The sequence below is a fragment of the Hakea prostrata genome, chromosome 9 (genome assembly GCF_041222555.1).
Source record: "Hakea prostrata isolate BN-2017 chromosome 9, UWA_Hpros_2, whole genome shotgun sequence".
Lineage (NCBI taxonomy): Eukaryota > Viridiplantae > Streptophyta > Magnoliopsida > Proteales > Proteaceae > Hakea > Hakea prostrata.
Window position 1 is genome coordinate 59,209,402 of NC_142608.1, and position 14,299 is coordinate 59,223,700.

At 37.5% G+C, this 14,299-nt stretch overlaps 1 long non-coding RNA gene and 1 pseudogene across 2 annotated transcripts; both read right to left on the reverse strand.

Moving 5' to 3' along the window:
• Positions 1-1,018: 1,018 nt before the first annotated feature.
• Positions 1,019-11,728, reverse strand: LOC149005827 (disease resistance protein RPP2A-like; annotated as a pseudogene). The gene is made up of 16 exons (XR_016169960.1): positions 11,032-11,728; positions 9,647-10,762; positions 9,315-9,558; positions 8,710-9,129; positions 8,102-8,475; positions 7,732-7,843; positions 7,471-7,646; positions 7,324-7,414; positions 5,777-5,863; positions 5,040-5,168; positions 2,981-3,376; positions 2,304-2,775; positions 1,715-1,813; positions 1,498-1,614; positions 1,310-1,396; positions 1,019-1,197 (listed from the first exon to the last, which is right to left on the reverse strand). The product of XR_016169960.1 is annotated as a disease resistance protein RPP2A-like (transcript).
• LOC149005828 (uncharacterized) lies at positions 3,406-5,021 on the reverse strand. Its single transcript, XR_016175676.1, has 3 exons — positions 4,633-5,021; positions 3,895-4,235; positions 3,406-3,811 (listed from the first exon to the last, which is right to left on the reverse strand). It is a non-coding gene; the product is annotated as an uncharacterized LOC149005828 (long non-coding RNA).
• Positions 11,729-14,299: the final 2,571 nt, after the last annotated feature.

Consider the following 14,299-nt stretch of genomic DNA (forward strand, 5'->3'; position numbering starts at 1 on the left):
AGTCATGGTATGTGGTCCTATTGCATTCATCTCACCACATACTTTGCATCTGTGCCCCCTCCATGATCATTTTAGTCTAGATTTTGACTCATGGGTAGTCTTGTGATGCTGATAGTTTCATCAGATTGTTTCTTGTTCAGGCCTTATATACTGTCTAAAAGTGGGAATGTCTTCTCATGGAACAACTTTGTACTTGGTTTTCTTCTTCTCTATGAAGAAATAAAAACAAAATTGCAGGCATGCTAGTGTATTCTCTTTGCTTGCTTTTTCTATTCATAGCCTGATCATTGTAGGCTCATTTTACGAACAGCCTTGGCTTCCTTCAATTTTAAAGCCTGTCTCTCTCAAGATACTCCGAGTTAAAACTGATAATCCCTCCCTCTCTGGTATATGTTGACTGCAAGGGGAACCTTACTGAGAGATTAACTTCCAAGCTTACTGGAGTGGGAGATCGATTTGGATCTCTAGCTACCTCATGTTGGATAAGAACAAAAGTTTTGTATCTCAAATACAGGTATCATGTTGAACATAATTGAGTTAACATTAATAATAGCATCATGAAAGTATGATAGGGAGAAGAGCGACAAATTAAGCTATTATGTTGGAACAGGGGATCAAACACGTTTGTTATTGGGCAATCTAATAACAAAAACTAGCAAGTCTTTTCCTCACAATTTAAATATAGAAGGGGAAAAGAATTGCCAAAAACGCACAACTACAATAGGAAGAAATATGTAGAAAATTAAAACTGTCCCCCATGCCTCCCTCTGTTGAAGTTTGATCGATTGATTGAATTGATCTACTTCTGCACCTTCTGAAGTACCTTGTGTCTCTGCACTCTCTACATCTTGTGGAATACTTTCCGTTCCTGCACCATTTACATCTTCTGCAGTACCTTCTGCTTCTGCTCCTTTTACACATTCTAGAATACCTTTTTCTTTTGCACCTTCTCCACGTTTTGCCATTCCTGCTTTGGCTTCAACTACTTCTGCAATGCATTTTGCTTGTGCCTCTGATTTCATACCTTCTGCAGTACCATTGGCCTCTCTGCTTCTGCTTCTACACCTTCAGCAACTTCGGCTTCTATATCTCCTAAACCATCTGCAATACCTTCAGCATCTGCTTCTGCACCTTCAACACCTTCTGCAGTACTTTCTGCTTCATCTGGTCTGCCACCACTCTTCTCACGGTTGAAACCTGAGCCATCACCAGCAACTTTGCATTAGATTCCTAGCTGTTTAGTTAATATCAAATTTCAAGTTTGGGGATGGGATGAATTATCTATAGAGAAGACCGAAGTGTTCTACACCTTCTATAGAAAATTCTGCTTCTGCACTTTCTACACTACCTTCTGCTTCATCTTGTCTGCAATTACTCTTCTCACAGTTAAAACTACCTGAGCCGTAATCAACAACTCTGAATTAGATGCTCATCTAGTCCACTAATATCAATTTACAAGTTCAGGGGACAGGATGAATTATTTATAGAGAAATGCACCTTCTACACCTTCTATGGTAGCTTCTGTTTCTGTTTTTGCACCCTCCACACCTTCTACACATCCTGCACTAACTTCTGCTTCATTTGGTTTGCTAACACTGTTCTGACAGTTCAAACCTGAAAGTCACCAACAACTTTGCATTAGATTGTCAACTGGTCCATAGGTATAAATTTTCAGGTGTTCGGGAGAGAGGAATTATTTGCAGAGGAAGAACACCTTCCAGACCTTCGCTAGTTACTTTTGCTTCTGCACCTTCTACAGTATCTTTTATTTCTGCTTCATCTTCTTTGCTACCACTCTTGTTACCATCAAAACCTGAGCCATGACAAACAACTTGGCATCAAATTTTCAGTTGGTCCATTAATATAATTTTTCAAGCTTTGGGGAGGGGTGAGTTATCTATAGAGGAAGATGCACACCTTCTACTTGTATAAACTAGTTTAGCTCCAGGAAAGAAACCACATAATCATGAAATATATTTATCTTGAGAAAACAAATGAGAGAGGGATAGAAACTTGCGATGATACATCAGCATCTTGTGTGGTCGATTCTGATTTTATTGATCTAGAGCTATTAAAATTCAGATGATAAAAGCTGTTTAATCCTTACAACCAAAAAAGATAAGACACAAAAAACAGAAGGAGAAAAAAAAATGTTGTATGACCCTAAGTTTTGAAAGGAATCGACCTCAGGTGATTTTCATACGAGTAAACAGATGGATCTATGTTCTAATACCAACTCTTGAATTCTATAAGTAAAATGAAACATGCATGATTTGGAGAGTAATAAGACGAATGTGGATCACCTGATTGACCTTTCTCAAGCAATGAGGTACAAGAGACCCCAATTTTCAGTGAAAGAGTACCGACTGTCTCCCCAGGGGATATGTTTTCAACAGAAACATTGATGGTAAAATCCTTACCATCTTCAGTGAATGGTCCCAAAATCCAAAGCGGTATCTTGATCACTCGTGTTATATCAAACTGATATATGATTTTCATCCTCAAAATCACTGTGTCATTCTTACATTTAACAATCAATTCTGCTGTTGTATCCATCGGGCTCACATGAGACATAGTATCATCAACGCAGAGTGATGCAGTCGACTGTGAACAAACAAAGCATATAACCAACCAGTCTTGCCGCATCTTAAAGTCAACCTGAGAAGATACTGAAGCTAGACTTTCCCATGAATCTGACTCGCTTTGGAAGGGAAACCTCTCCGGAACCTCATTCTCGTCAATGTGGATGAAATAAAAAATTTCATCAGAAATGTCCTGTAATCATTGAACCAATCATATCATGTGATACAATAAAAAAGAAAAGGTAAAAATGAAAAAGAACTCGTCTGTAGACGGAGCCCATCGGTCAAGCATCGAGCAGCGAGGTCAGCCCGGTAGAACACATCCAATAAAAATGCTTGGCCGATAGACTAACACGCGGAAGACTTTAACCCTTTTGAAAAAGAGAGAGAGAGAGAACCTGAAAGATTTCCTTCTGGATAAAACATTCCATATTGATGCACCCTTTCAAGTTTATACTTGTCGCAGACTTCAAAGCCTCAAAGCCTTCAATTTCAGCCAGCAATTTACAGCCTTTGAGCTCTAGCAGCTCTAAGTTCCTCAAGTTCGATAGGTTGGGTAGCCTTTTTAGTGCCCAACACTTTGATGCATAAAATTTTGACAAACTTGATGGAAGCATTGGGAGTGATTCCAGTCTCTGGCAACCATCTAGAGATAATAATTCAAGTCTTTGAAGACGGTTGATGCTTTCATGAACTTCAACCAAACTTGTACAATCATCGAGTAAAATTTGCTCAAGATTTGGGAACCCTGAGAAGTCTGGCAAACAGGTTAGGTAGGGAGAATCATTGAGATTAATGTACTTCAACATTGGAAGATGCTGCAGGAAGAAAGAGGGGGAAAAGATTAGTTTCCATAGAATAGGTAGTATGATAAAACTCATAACAAATATATATGTCAGCATACCTTGCTGGTTCCCTTCCAAAGTTCTTTGAGTTTACTATATGGCATGTCAAGAATGACAAGCTTCCCCAGATGAAAATGATTTGGTATATAACTGAGGGGAAAATATTCCCAATAAAGAAAAACTAAGTTTTCGAAACAACAACTCCACTCCTGTAGAGAATGTGCTTCATCAAAATTAATATCGAGGCCATCAGTAGGAGTGTCGATTAAAAGTAATCTTAGATTAGGCATAGTTGAAAATGCTGCAATTGTCAGCAAAAGGGTGTGCTCTTTGACACCATATCGAACCAAGTACAACTAGAAAGCCTTCAACTGCATCAGTTCCCTGATATAGGAGAGAATTAATCAAGAGAGACAAATTTTCATATCTATTTTATAATGATCACAATATTGGTTACTGACACTTACAGTGAGGTTCATGGCAACATCATAGGCATCATTAATGTTCCACAGTCTACTTCGTCCTCCAGGGTTCTCAGGAGATTGTTTGTGGACAATTTCTCTTCCCATGTCCCGTATGCTGTCGTGCATGCGAATCTAATCATCTTCATCAATTGTTAAGAGAGATTTCTCTCTAAGAAGTTCAATTCCAGCTTTTCCGTCCAGGCCACAAGCATCCAGAACTCGAGTTATATATTCTCTATACCATCCAATGAAAAAGCATGATATATGAAGGAATATGCTCTTGTAGGAATCAGGTAATGAATTATAAGTCGTACTCCAAATTTCTTTTGCTTCTGGTTCTGTTTCTGCACCATCCCAATGTAGTCAATTATCGAGAAGTCCAAATGGTAGACAATTATTGAGATGTCCAAATGGTTAACAAAGAGAGAGAAGGATAGGCCATCCTTTTTCCAAGTGATTTTGTGTGGTCGAATCTGATTTTGTTGATCTAGAGCTATCAAAAATCAGATGATTAGGAGCTGTCTAACCCTTTCACCCAAAAACGATAAAGCAGAAAAATAGAAGGAAAAAGAAAAACGCTATTTGACCCTGAAATTTTGAAAGGGATAGGGGCCTCAGATTATTTTGATACAGAGTAATAACTATTATTGTTCTAATACTAGCAATTCTTGAATTCTATAAAGTACGTAAAATGAAAAATGCATGATTTGGAGAGTAATAAGACGAAATAATGTGGATCACCTGATTGATCTTGCTCACGCGATGAGGTATAAGTCGAAAAGACCCCAATTTTCAACGTTTTCATAACAGGACATGCCGTCATCCCCCTCAGGTATCAATTGAAGAGTACCGACTGCATCCCCAGCTGATATGTTTTCAACTGAGATGTTGATAGTAGCATCCTCATCATCTTCAGTGAATGGTCCAAAAAGCCCAAGCGGTATCCTAATCACTTGGGTTGTATCAAATTGGTATTTGATTGTCTGCCTCAAAGTCATTGTATTATTGTTCCGTTTGACAACCAATTCTGCTGTTTTATACATTGGGTTCACATTAGATGTTGTATCGTCAATGCAGAGTGGTGCAGTCGACTGCGAACAAACAAAGCATATAATCAACCAGTATCGCCATCGCATGTTACGGTTAACCTGACAAGATACTGGAGCTAGATCTTCCCATGAATCTGACTCGCTTTGGAAGGGAATCCACTCCGGAACTGCCTTCTCGTCAATATGGATGACAACAGAATTATAACGACTTGCACAGACAGGAAAGTCCTGTAATCATTGAACCAACCATATCATGTGATACCATTATTAAAAAAAAGGTAAAAAAGGTAAAATAAAAAAGAGTCGTCTACAGACGAAGCCATCGAGTGGCCAGGTCAGCTTGGTAGAACACATCCAATAAAAATGCTGGGCCGATAGACTAACGCGCCGAAGATTTGGATCCTTTTGAAAGAAGGTATTTTCCCCCCTCCCTTTTCGTATAGTGGAAAAAAAAAATGAGAACCGAATGAATGAAAGAGAGACGAATAACAGAGAGAGGAACCTGAAAGATTTTGTTTTTGATGAAACATTCCATATTGAAGCACCCTTTCAAGTTTATACTTCTCGCAGACTTCAAAGCCTTAAAGCCCTCAATTTCAGCCAGCAATTTACAGCCTTTGAGATTTAGCTACCTTAGCTTCCTCAAGTTTGATAGGTTGGGTAAACTTTTTAGTGCCCAACACTTTGATGCATTAAGATGACGCAAACTTGATGGAAGCATTGGGAGTGATTCCAATCTCTCGCAACCTTTCAGATTGAATACTCTGAAGTCTTTGAAGATAGTGAATGCTTTCATGAACTTCAACCAAACTTGTACAACCATTGACAATAAGTACCTCAAGATTTGGAAGCCTTGAGAAGTCTGGCAAATGGGTTAGGTAGGGAGAATCAATGAGATCGATGACCTTCAACATTGTAAGATGCTGCAGGAAAAAAGGGGGAAAATATTAGTTTCCAGAAAATAGGTACGTATGATAAAACTCATAAATATATGTCAGCATACCTTGCTGGTTCCCTTCCAAAGTTCTTTGAGTTTGCTATTTGGCATTGAAAGAATGCAAAGCTTCCCAATATGAAAATTATTTGGTATAAAACTGAGGGGAAATTTTCCAACAAGACAAAGTAAGTTTTGAAACAACAACTCCACTCTTGTGAGATGTGCTTCATCAAAGTTAATGTCGAGGCCATCGGTGGGTGTCTTAGTAATCTTGATTAGGCATAGTGAAATCTTTTCGGGTGTGCTTTACACCATATCCTCAACAGCCTTAACGATCGTTCCTATTGGGGTTATAGATCAATTTTATATCTATTTGATAATGATCACAATATTGGTTTCCTTGTGGGTTTGCCATCATAGGCATCGTTTGTTTCTCTGTCCTGGGTTTTTTTTGTTTTTTTCATGTGTTGTTGTTGTGTGTTTTCTTTTCTTTTGTTTTCTTTCTTGTTTTTCTTTTTGTTTTCTTTTCTTTTTTTTGTGTGTTGTTTTTTTTTTTTGTTGTTTTTTTTTGTTTTCTTGTTTTTTGTTGTTTGGTCCTTTTTGTTTTTTGGTTTTTTTTTTTTGTTTGTGGGTGGGTGTGTTCTTTTTTTTTTTTTTTTTTTGCTCTTTCTTTCCTTGTTTGTTTTTTTCTTTTTTTTTTTCTGGCTTTTTTTTTGTTCTTGTTTTTTTGTTTTTTTGTCCTGTTGCTTTTGGGTTTTTTTTTCTTTGTTTCTCTTTGTGTCTTTTTTTTTTTTTTCTTTTTTCTTCGGTGTTACCTGATTTTTTCGGTGTCTTTTCTTTCTTTGCCTCTCTTTTTCTCTCGTGTTGTTTTTTTGTTGTCCTCTCTCTTCGTGTGTCGTTTCCTTGGTTTTCTTTTTTTTTTCTCCTCTCTTTTTTTTTCTTTTTTGCTGTTTTTTCGGTTCGGCGTTCCGTCTTTTCTTTTCGTCCTTGTCTTTCTTCTGTCTCTTTTGGCCCCGCTTCTCTTTGTCTTTTCGGTCCTGTTCTTGCCCTTCTGTGTCCTTGTTTCTCTCCGCTCCTCGCTTGTGTTTTGTGGCGTTTTCCTTGTCTTTTGGTTTTTTCTTTCTTTTTTTGTGGGTGGCCTGTTTCGTTTTTGTGTTCTTGCTTTGTTTTCTTCTCCCTTGTGTTGCCCTCTTTGCTGTTTCCCTGTTTGCTTTTTGCTTCTTTTGTGTTGGGCTTTTGTGCCGCTTTGTGTTGTCCTTGTGGGCTTGGGGCTTTTCTCTCGCCCTTCTTGTTTTTTTTGGGCTGTCTTTCTGCTTCCCTTGTCCCCTGCTGCCCTCGTTGGCCTGGAGTCGCGTTGGGGTGCTTCTTCTTGTGCCTGGGGGGGGGGATATTAGTTTCCAGAAAATAGGTACGTACGATAAAACTCATAAATATATGTCAGCATACCTTGCTGGTTCCCTTCCAAAGTTCTTTGAGTTTGCTCTTTGGCATTGAAAGAATGCCAAGCTTCCCAATATGGAAATTTTTTGGTACAAAACTGAGGGGGAAATTTACCCAAAAAGACAAAGTAAGTTTTGGAGACAACAACTCCACTCTTGCAGAGAATGTGCTTCATCAAAATTAATGTCGAGGCCATCAGTAGGAGTGTCAACTAAAAGTAATCTTAGATTAGGCATAGTAGAAAATGCTGCAATTATCAGCAACAAGATGTGCTCTTCGACATCATATCCAGACAAGTGCAACTTAAAGCCTTCAACCGCATCAGTTCCCTAGTACATGAGAGAATTAATAAGAATGACAAATTTTCATATCTATTTGATAATAATCACAATTATATTGGTTACTCATACTTACGGCGAGGTTTATGGCGACATCATAGGCATCGTTATAGTTCCACAATCTACTTCGTCCTCCAGGGTTCTCAGGAGATTGTTTATGAACAATTTCTCTTCCCATGTCCCGTATGCTGTTTACGCATGTAAATTCTATCATCTTCATCAATTGCTAAGAGAGATTTCTCTAGAAGAAGTTCAATTCCAGCTTCTCCGTCCAAAATGTCAATTAAATATCTTCTTGGACATCCAATGAAAAAGCATGATATATCAAGGAATACGGTCTTGTAAGAATCAGGTAATGTATTATAAGTCATATCAACAAAAATTTCCCGATATATCCTCTCATGCGGTGGGTTAGGAAATAGTTGGACCCCAAACTTCTTTAGTACACTTTTTGACTTCCAATAACATTTCGAATCCTGAACACCGGAGTAGTTGTGGCAAGAGAGCGAATGATAATGGGATAATTCTTTGTTTCAAAGACTACAATTTTCCATGAGAAATTCTTTGTTTCAAAGACTACGATTGAGCCTTTGTGCAATGCAATCACAGGCCTAGTGGGCTCCACATGGTCAACAACAATTACGCATGAAGCCTCTGAGGAAACAAGGGATACAGTCAACCATGGTGGCTGCAATCCCATGTTATTATCCCGTGATGATTTTGACTTGTTTTGATAGACAAGCCACTGTGGAAACGCATCCTCATTCAACATGATCTCAGATACTTTCATGCTTTTCATGGGATTGTCTTCAAAGGAGCCCTGGAATCATGAAACCAATCAATTAAATCATGTGATAATACCGTCATTGATAGGCTAATTAGTTTATTTCCTACATGGTATTTATATTTATGTCAATGTATATGTTACTCAACTGCCTTTGCTTTGGTATGTTTAGTTTAACTGCAATTAAGATAGATCGCCTTCATTCCATTTATAGTTCCTAAGAATTAATGGGACCACAGAGAAGGAGAGAGAGAGAGAGAGAGAACCAACCTGAATAAAATTCTTCTCGATCATTCTTTTCAACTTGATGCACCCTTCTACGTCTATAATTTCTAGAGACCGCAAAACCTCCAACCCTTCCAATTCAGTAACCTTTTTACACCCTCTCATTTTTAGCATCCTTAGCTCGTTCAAGTTTGACAGATTTGGTAACCTTTCCAACTCACAACAACCCGATGCATCGAGAGAATGCAATCTTGATGGAAGCATTGGGAGTGATTTGAGTCTCTTGCAGTCAGACAGGTCCAGAGTTTCAAGTTTGGAGCAGAGAAAAACACTTTTATGGACTTCAACCAAACTTTCACAATCCATCAGAAGCAATTTTTCAAGATTCAAGACCTTCGAGAAGTCCGGTGTATTGGTAAGGTAGTGAGAACCTCTAAGATCGAGTTCCTTCAATTTTGGGAGACACTGGAAGAAAGCGAGAAAGTTCTAGTTCTAACAAAGTACATAAGATTATATAAACTCAAAACAAGTATATATGGCCATACCTTGCTTCCCTTCCAAACTTCTTTGAGTTTGCTATTTGGCATGCAAAGAATAACAAGATTTTCCTGAAGAAAACCATTTAGTATATGACAGAAAGGGAATCCTACCCAATAAATGTAATTCAATCTTTTGAAACATTTAGCCTCTGTAGCTTCCATAAAATTAATGTTGTCACATTTGATAAGACTATCAACCATAAGGAGTCTTAGGTTTGGCATTCTAGAAAATGCTTCAGTAGTTAGCAACAGACTACGGTCTTCTTTATTATACAAAGACAAGTTTAACTGAAAGCCTTCAACTGCATCAGTTCCCTGATAGAACATAAAATTAACAATTAACAAAAATAAAATGCTAAAAGGGACAAATTAAAAGAGAGGATAATTTTCATATCTATTTGTTTATAACCATGATATTGAGGCAAGAGATAAAGCAATGAAACTAAATAACACTTACAGTGAGCTCTTCCAATACATCAAGGGCTTCCAAATGGTCCCATAGCCTAGTACGTCCTCCGGGCTTCTTTGGAGACTCCTTGTGAACAATTTCTCTTCCCATTTCTTGAATAAGATCATGCATATTTAGCTGGTTGTGCTCATCAATTTCTACCAAAGACTTTTGCATGAGAAGTTCAATTCCAGCTTCTCCACCCAGATCACAGGCATCTAGAGCTTCAATCACATCATTTTTATTATTCCTATTGAAAAAGCATGATATATCAAGGAATATGGTTTGGGTATTCTCATCTAATGCTTTATAACTTATTTCAAGAATTTCCATAATCTTGCCAAAGGTATTCTTCCCTAATTTCTTCACAACTTTTTCCCACTGGACTTTGCTTGCTTCATTTAGATGAGAACCCAAAACCACAAGAGCTAATGGAAGACCCCCAGCATATTGTGCTATAGTATTTGACCACTGCTCGTAGTCCATTGATGGATGATTTTGTCCAAAAGCATGACAGCTAAAAAGCTGAAGGGATTCGTCTTGATTCATTGTCTCCACCTTGTAACTATATTTTCCTTCCACTTTCAACTTGGTTAGCAATTGTTTGTCTCGAGTTGTGAGGATGATGAGACTTCCTAAACCCAACGAACCATGATCTCCAACCAATTTATCAAATTGGTCCATTTCCTCCACATTATCTAGAACAAGAAGAACTCTTTTACGGGATAAACGATCTTTGATGATTTCGATTCCTTCAGATTCATTGTTTATTTTCAATTTTACTCTTCAGTACATCAGAGAGAATCTGTTTTTGTAAGAAAGCAAAACCCTTTTCTCTTGAAACCTCTCCAACTTTAGAAACAAAGCTACTTCCTTCAAAAGTTTTTGATATACAATTAAAAACAGCCATTGCTATAGTTGTCTTACCAACTCCACCAAGGCCATGTAACCCTATGATGCGAACAACATCTGATCCACCTCTTTTTGCAAGCGATCTATTTGTTCAACGTGGTAGCCTAACCCAACAGGATGTTTCGCAACATGCATGATTGTCTTGTTCACAATTTTTGACACTTGTTCAAGAATTTTCTTTATAAGCTCAGTCTCGTACCTGACCATTTTGATGAAATTAGGAAAAGAAAAAGGAGTCCAATAAACTTCAGTTATAAATCAATAAGATTGCAACTATAAAAGAGTCCTAAGATGAGATTTTACTAATATATTTTTGATAGACAGCAATTTGGAAATAATGCTAAAAGTATTTGATTAGTTCAACTAAAAAAAACTTAATTGATTATTAATTAAGATCGACATATCTTAACAAAAAATAAAAAAATAAATTAAGATGGACTTACAAATTTTCCTCATGACACCCCTGACAAATTGGCAGCTTCCGTGAGAGCAGCCCTCCACTCGAGCACCATCTCCTTGTCCTTCTCATCCTTGAAATGCTCTTCGTGTCTCACAAATGCCTTGTCATAATTGTTTTTCTGCTTTCTGATGTCCGTTGGGTCTACTTTGTAGAAAACAGGAAGAACCTTCTCTATTCTGGCCATTTCTTTTACAATCCATGATCCTCGCAAGTTCACGGAGGCACCAGGTAGAATAAGCATAATTCGGAGAGAAAACAATGATGGCAATCCTGGAATCCCCAATTGCTGCCATCAGTTCCGCAGAGATTTCCTCTCCTTTTTTCAGTTCTCGATCGTCTCTAAATGTTAGAATCCCATTCTGGAGCAATGCGTGAAAGAGATGATCAGTGAAACTTTTGCGAGTATCCTGACCGTAAAAACTCAAGAAAACATCATACGAACGAGCTGAATAAGAAGAAGAAGCTCCACAGCTCATCTCGGCCACCATGGACAAAGCACTGGGAAAGGAGAGAGAGAGGAAAACAAATCAAGAAATGAAAAGCTGAGTATGAGAAAAGGCCACACACGGAGAGAGTGGATAATTTAAGGAGTGTAAGGACGGTTCAATAATTACAAAGAAGCTGGGAGGAAACTTCGTTCTTTCCCTTCACCGACATTAAATCTTTGTCTTTAAACAACTTTTAGACGACATTTTTTCAACGTTCCAATCCCACTTTGTCCCCCCGGATATTCACACAAGCTTCACTCTTTTCTTCAAAACAAATGGCATGATCTCCAGTACTGCTCCTCAAACTACCTTGACTACTTCAGGATAACCAAGCTGTGATTCTCTCCCACTCCTCTACCCGCGAGCGAGATTTAATGGAAATCTTAGATTACCCGTAGTTGCAGATGAAAGCATGAATGAATGACTAAGAAAAAGAAAATGGAGAAAGGGAAAGTTAAAAGGAATCACTCGCAAGCCATACATTTGCCATGAACTTTCCTCTCCCTCTTCTGTGTCTTCTCTTTTTCTTCTTGGCCTCCACACCCACACTCCTCACAAGTCTAAACATCGAAACTTTTCCTTCCTTCAATATTCCCACTAGCTTTCTTTTTATTTATTTATTTTCATTCAATAATTCACAAAGCTTTCACTGTTTCCATCATTGTCACTTTGTCACCACTTCCACCACTTTTGATCACTTTTTTCAAAAGAATGGGATCTTGGTGCGCGCCTACCCATTTATCTGTAATTTTTTGATACTTAATTAAATACTTATCAAAAGGAATAAAAAAATAGAGTATTAATCGGTCTAGTTAAAGGAACTTGCCACCCTAATAACAATCGAATTTACAAAATTAAACCCAAAAACTGAAACAAGGTCTTTCTGAATCTGATTCCAATAATCTCAAAAGTAATTAAGAACATGCCGTTCCTTGTGTTCTGTTTTAAGATTTTTACAGTTTTCATAAATATCTTACTGTCACACTACAATACATATAACTTCTCCAACTTTTTATAGAATTAATTCTCGAGAAAGTGAGAGAGGAAACGTTCCAGTTTGTGAATATTTTTAACAGGAATCATTTGGAAGCTCCCCAGCCTGCGCAAAGTTCCAGTTTGTGAATATTTTTAACTTTTGAATCACAACATTAGCGGTTGATTCCACACCAGAACCCAAATACACAATTTTCGTAGTGGTTTTGAAACTCTTGAGCAAAACTCAAAGGGAAATTTCCAGCTGCATCCACTGAATTATCCCTAGTATTAATGTCCCCATTCGAATTATTCAATTTATTAATCAGAACCTCTATTACTAGCATGTTTAATTTATTTATCTGTTATAATGTTACTCTATGTCATTCTTAAGTTGATAAATACTATTCATGAACCTATCTCCCAAATTCTAATCCCCAAACCCCCCCCCCCCCCCAAAAAAAAAAGAAAAAAGAAAAGAAAAAGAAGACCATATCTCTCTACTTTTTGACAATTTATAATTGGAAGAGGAAGTCACAGATGCTAGAGAGAAACAAAGAAATGAGTCGTCAAGTGTAGGGTTTTCATTGAAGCTTATCTATGTCATTTTGAAATATTTAACTTACTTGCATCAGCACTTAACTATAATAACCGAACGGTAAAAAGTGTCTTTGATATATTTTTCAATCTATAAAGGGTGTGATTGCTAAAATGAATAACTCAAGAAGTGGCATTAATTTTAAGGGTAGCTCAAGAGGTGGCATTGAAAATTTTTTCAATTCAAATACAAAATTCAGTAGTTGAGTCCCAATATCTTCTGAGGCTAATGATGCAAGGTAAGTGACCATGCAAAAGAGAATTTATGCCCCTCAAAAAAATAAAAAAATAAAAATAAAAATCGAAGAGAGAAAAATTACAAAAATGGGTAATAGAGTTCAAAGTATAAATGGACGATTATGGAATGAGATCGCAAAAAACATTGGTCTTAGAAGTTTTTTACAATTTTGGATTTCCCAAAAAGCCTAATTGGGGTTCATTCGAAACGCTGCAACTATTCAGAGTCTCCTTCTTCCTACTGTGTGACTATTGACTGCATCATCGGAGGTGGCCTTCTGACCTACCCAACTCAGCCCATTGTTTGGCAAGTCTTCAGGTGATCCACACACGATGAGCCAAATCTAACCACTATAGGATTCATCGGCTGCTTGCTTGTCTTCTAACTCTTGTATCCCATGCTGTGAGGTATGTATCAAATGGACTCAATTGTATTTAGCAAAAAGTTTCCCAGACTTCTTCTCGACTGAAAAGTCGATCATGTTTCCAAGGTCACCATTTTCAGCAATTGAATCCAAACACAGTAGGGTATGTTATCAACGACGTTGTGTCATTCTTTACTTTAAGAACTTGTACGTACTGCTGTCGGATTTGGCGAATAAGATAGCTTAGCGCATCAAAAGATCAAAACACCCATGCAAGTATTCTTTTCTAAATTTCAAAAATAACCACAAAATTACCATTGGGGTTCATACAATTCGGATTATCTCTCTCCATCGGTAATCAAAACTAAAATTTTAAATCCGGAAAAAATATTATCCCTTCCCAGAATAAAAACATAATTTGCACCAAAATCACTATTTAATAATTCTCACAAATTTTTGACATACTTCAGTGATGCATTCCCACAAATAGTATCAATTGTTTTCAGGTCAACATTTAGACTGGAAAAGAGTAAGTTGTTTCTAGGGAATGTTCCTCCTCATAGGAAACAAAAAATAGTTGATGTGCTGAAAATTACTATTGCACAACTCCCTACTAG